Source organism: Hibiscus syriacus, unplaced genomic scaffold (assembly GCF_006381635.1).
Source record: "Hibiscus syriacus cultivar Baekdansim isolate YM2019G1 unplaced genomic scaffold, ASM638163v2 tig00010968_pilon, whole genome shotgun sequence".
NCBI classification, from domain to species: domain Eukaryota; kingdom Viridiplantae; phylum Streptophyta; class Magnoliopsida; order Malvales; family Malvaceae; genus Hibiscus; species Hibiscus syriacus.
In genome coordinates this window covers 494,240-500,239 of record NW_024062239.1, presented here as the reverse complement: position 1 = coordinate 500,239, position 6,000 = coordinate 494,240, and positions in this window count along the sequence as shown.

Sequence of the window (6,000 nt, the reverse complement as noted above, 5' to 3'; positions counted from 1 at the left end):
AATCTCTTACTACGTCGATTTGTCCGGTACGCTTTTGATCCAAACCTACACATAGCATTTTCTAATATCAATACCGAATTTCCATTAAGGGGTACACAATTAGCACTTACATAAACAAAATAAAAACTCCTAATTTAAATTTCAGATTGAATAGTATCAGTACCCCTCCTACAGTACCAATACTTCTCTTCTTTGGTATCTATACCACTTTAGTATCAATACCATTTCAGCATTCTGGAATTTCATTTTCAATTATAATATCGATACCTCACACTTGTATCAATACCTCCACATCAGAATTGATACTTATATCGATACCGTTCATACGATGCATATTATTTCCTTTAGTTTAACCTTATAGTATCAGTAATGTTCTTCCAGTACTGATACCCTTACCCAGAATTTACCTATTTCACTTTGAATTTTACCTATGATTCTCTTTTCATGCCCTCAGACTCATAATCACTTTTCCCAACTAATTTATACCCATTAATTTCCTAACACTTTAAACACCTTAATTTAACCTATAACAAGTCAACATAATTTAGAAATCCAAATACTAATCAATCTCAACAAATCCCTTAAAAAAACATTTTATCAATTTATCATTAATTCCTTAATCACTTAGTTTCTCTTCATCTTCAAGCTTCCTAAATCTTCTATACCAACCAAATATTCAAAACCAACCCAAAATTTAAAGAAATAACCAACTTGAAAGTAACTTACCTTAACAATGGAGGCTTACGGGGAAAGAAAAAAGAATAGAAGATAACCAATGTTTCCAAACTATTCTTTTCCTTAATCTCTAATCCCCACATGTTAATATCCTTTTACAAAAAAATAAATTCATTTACAGTTAAAAGACAATAATCCCCTTCCACTCTTCAATCTTTGATAACAAGTCCTAGACAAAAATTCTCAAAATCAATTCTTAAACTTTTTAATTTATTCAAATTAAGCCACCAAACTTTAAATTCTTACACTTTAGTCACTGACCCGATGTTTGGGGTATTACATCGGAATTTTATGAAAATTTGAAGGATGTTAGAAAATGGTTGGAAATATTATTTTCATATTTTAGATCAGAGAAATTTGGCTCAGAACAGTGCAATTTTTCATATTTGACCGAAATAGTGGAATTTAGTGACTAAAATATAATTTTCAAAAATTGCATGACCAAAGTGAAAAGTTAAAGCCAATTTGATTCATCTTTGAACAAGTAATATTTTAATGGAAGATAGTACAATGGCATTTGGTAATTTTCAATATTTATTAAGGGTATTTTGAGGTTTTTCATTAATTGAATATTAAATTCAATTAATTAGAAAATGTCATGTGTTTTATCTTTTAAATATTAGAATAATCATGAAAATTAAGCCATTTTCAGCTTCTTTCTTCACCAAGGTCGAACCTCCCAAGCAAAAATAGGTAAGATTTTCATTTTGATTTTTCAAGTTATATGATTAGTTTTTGGATTAAGCTATTAGATAAAGAATTAATCTACATGAAATTATCTATCAATTGATATTAATATTTCATGGTGAAGATGATTGTTTGATGAGATTTGATGATTATGGTTTAAGGTGGGTTTAGTGATCTTGGAGAATTGATGAAAGATTTATATATTTTTTATATTAGTTATTATTTCTAAAGCATGTATAATGATTAGAATTAATTGTACATGTATATAAGATTTGGCCATGTTAGGGTTTATGGAGAATCATGGGATTTTGATTCAATTTGATGTTGTAATGATTGAAAATACATGAATTTAATCATAGGAGGTTGAATTCATGCTTGAAATTGAATAAAAAGTTCCCCTAGGTGAGATAAAGTATTTGGCCATAGGGATGAAAATTGGGGGGGAAATTTGAAAATTTATTATGGTTTAGAAATGATATTAGAAGTACTCCAAGTGATTTGGAGATTGGTTTGGATCAAATTGAAACATTGGAAGTGTAAAATGACTAGTTTACATGTTCTTGGAATTGTGGGATATTATTGTAAGAATGTAATATTTGAGGTATTGAATGTTGATTTTTGATATTTTATGCTGGAAATTAAGTTGGAAAGTTGTTTGGAACCAAATTTGCTAATTTGGTAAAATTAGTAGTGGAATTCGAAAGGTCCCAAAACCATGTGGACTTGTTTGCAAGTTATCAAATGTTGAAGTATTGATTTGGGTATTTTATTTAAGTTTTGGAATTTTAGTAATTTATGTGCAATGATCATAATGGTCATAATGGTGAAAGACCATTACGAATTAAATGGAAAGGTGGAGGTGAATTCTAAAAATAATTCATAATTTTTGGCTTATTTGTGTAAATTAGCAAAAGATGAAGGGCTAAAGATGAAAATAAATATTCATGGATTTGGATGAGTATTTTGAGAAGTTGGAAACTATAATGAAAACATGATTTAGTTGATATCGATTTAATCTCGATTTTTATTTTATAGATTTTGAATGTTAAAATCAGGCTTGTCGATCGGTTGGGAGTCTTCCATGTAGAACAAGTTGGAGGTGAAAGCCATCTTCTCGATGGCTTAAAAAATGGATAGAGGTTATTCAAGGACCATCTCAAGGTTGTTATACCTTCTAATGAGTCAAACTATGTTACCAATTGTTGGGTTTGATGAAGCTCGTTCGATCAACTGAAATATGCCAAGAGGGGTGAATTGGCTTTTGAAGTATAGGGAGTAAGAAGTATAAAGATAAGAAAATTTGCACAATGATTTATAGTGGTTCGACTTATCAATCAAGTCTTCATCCACTACCTAAGCTCCTCACTTAGGATTTTCCAACAAATCCACTAATTGTTTTCTTTCTTTTTCAATGAACAAGAGTAACATTTACAACTCCCTAGTTTTTCACTTGGCTAAACTATAACCAAAACCCCTTTACAAAGGATAAGAGAAGTAAACAAAAAAACCCTTACAAGGTAGGTGTTTACAAATTAACACTCATAAAAATACAAATATTTACAAGAGAAAGAAAAATAAGATTGAAGAAATCTTCTCTTATGTTTGATTGCTTGGATAGGTGTTGTTCTACCTTCTTCAAGTGTCTTGAACTTATTTTTATATATTGAAATGAGTTACTAGGTGTTTCTAGCCATTGCGGAAGGTTTGGAGCCGTTGTAAGACTTTCTACAAGCAAGTTTCAAAACTCTTCGAAAGAGTCGTTGGAAAAATATGACTGTTGGAGCCAAAGTATCGAAACTTTAGGGAAAGTTTCGAAACTATTGTAGAAGTTTCGAAACTTATTGTCAAAGCTTGTTTAAAAAGATAGTTTGACATTTTGAGAAAAACAATACTTTGAAAAATATTCTAAAGTATTTGAAATATTTTTTAATATAATTTGAACTTAAAAGACCCATTTTAAAATTTTGATAAAGTTTATAAACATTGAACACATATCTTTCAAATTTAGTTGGACTTTGAATTATTTTTTAAAACTTTGAATAAATTCAATTTAGTCCAACAAACATTTTTCCCTTATTTGTTATATCAAAATATAAGTTCTACAAGAGTAAATAGAAGAAGGAAAATGGAGAAATGGAGAAAAGAAGAAGATGGAAGAAATAAAAGGCTCTATCTTTTTATAATAATCGCACTACAGGTCCTTCCACATTTGTCTACATTTTGAATCCCTCCTTTTTATGGCTAATTGGGCTCACATCCAACACAATTAAGCCTAATAACTTAAATTATAAGTTATGTGGGGTCTACTTACTCTCGGGTAAACCCGAAACTACTAGTTCATAATTTGGTTTGTTACATAAATTGTGTTTATTTTAACAAAAACAGTTAATTTTAATAAGAAGTAAAAAATATCTAAAATTAAAATGAAGGCTTATAACTATAATCATAAACTAAACATATAATTATGACATTTTCCTATAATCATTGATATGATAAACTAATCACTTAAGATCATGCAAGGAGCATATAAGGAGAAGGTTAAAATTTAAACCTAAAAACTTGGAGAAAACATATATATGAACAAATTTGATCACATCAACAAACAACCCACAAAAGAGGATCAAACTACTAAAAGATTATCGACAAACCACTAAAAGATTATCGATAAACCACAAATTAGAGTCGAATGGCATGAGAAAACTATCAACGAACACAAATTTCATATCCAAATCCAATCTGAGTGTCATAAGCAGAAAAGATCAGCACGATAACAAATAATCATCATTTTGATCAATGAGGTGATGTCAAATCTAATCCTAAAAAATATAAAGAAAAACAACAATCAAACAATTGATAACAAATATAAAAAAATGTATTAAAGCCAGCAAAAATGTCATAAATGTAAAGAAAAATGTGTCATCGAGATAAAATTCTTAAAAACTAAAAAAATAAAGATGTGATTAAAAAATTAAAAATAAGAAATACAAACCGCGATAACCAACACCAAAACTAATATTATGCCTACTAATCAAAAATGAAAAATAGATAAGAGGCTCTTCAAGGTTTTTGGGTGTGAGAGAGAGCTATGTATTATATTTAAAAAATTTATAAATCTAATTATTTTAATAGTATGTATCTTATTTAAACTGTAAGGATTTATGTTTAAGATTTAAGATTTAGAAGTTAGAGTTATTTGAGATTAAAATAGATTTATCAGGTAAATAAATTTACATTAAATAATTCTAAACAATAATTATAATTTTCTTTCTAAGTTTACTATAGTAAAACAGGTCTGTAGCGGTGTTTTTTACACCTATTAGCAACTTTTTAAAGTTCCGCTAAAAATACTCGTGGCACAAAAAGATGCCACAAGAAACACCAGCTATGCAAGAGCCACAACGGGTAGCGACATTTTACATTCACAAATGTCGTAAAAAATCATGTTATTTAGCGACGTTTTTTAAAAACACCACTAATAATTGTCTATATAGTGGCCTTTTTACTTACAATTGCGACTATATACAAACACCCCTAAAACACTACTAATCACAATTAATTTTCAAATAAAATTTTTCCTACTTTATATTACCAATTTTAACCTATGCAATGGCAACCTTGAAATGTAATTAAGATTTGAATCAAGTAAAAATATGTAAAATATGATTAAATCAAAGTTTACAAACATCCAATTGAAATGTATTGTAGTTCAACATTATTCACTATAATAAACAAAGTATGAATCTAAGAAATCACTTAAGATGCTTCCATGAAACAACAAAATTATGACTCCACCATGCACTTAAGATGTGAGTGTTCGTGCCAACTGTTGAATAAGATTGTCCATCATGTGTTTTCCTACTACCTAGATACGAACGAACCTTGTACCTGAGACACAATAACAATATTAAAGGCATCAATGTTTTGTGCGTCAAATGGAGCCTAAACTTCTAAAGGTTAGTACCATCAATAACGATATCAAAGGCATCAATTTTAAATGATTTATGAAAATTCATTATAGAAAGTTCATTTCATTTTTTGTCACAAATTAAATGAAATAAACCAACAAAAAAAGTAAAAGATACTAAAAGAATTAAATGAAACCGGAACTTGGGACTTACCCGTCACTCCACTAACGCAAATGTTTAATTTTTCATTCTTAGATTGTTGATTCTGATATAAAAAAGGGAAGGAGAGGGGTTGTAAAACCTCAACCCATACCCGACCTAGATACGAATCCGAGGTGTCACATTGACTTTTCAAAACTTTGACTCTCTAAAAATTCATTGAAATTTAAAACTTTTATTTTACTTTTAGTGATGAAGCCTTATTCAACCACTTATATTAAAATTCATAATCACAAAGAAAATAAATGCTTCATATAATTTTATAAACTCAAAATAGTATAATTACAAACCGGATCGGAGAATTACAATTTAAAAGTTTATGATACATGCCAAAAATAATTTCAAAATAACAAGAAACCTACAGTTCAAATTGTTCTAATATGATCTTCTACTTGTGTATGTTGTCATCTTCTAGCGTTAACCCTCGGATCTCTTTGAACCTACGTGTGAAACA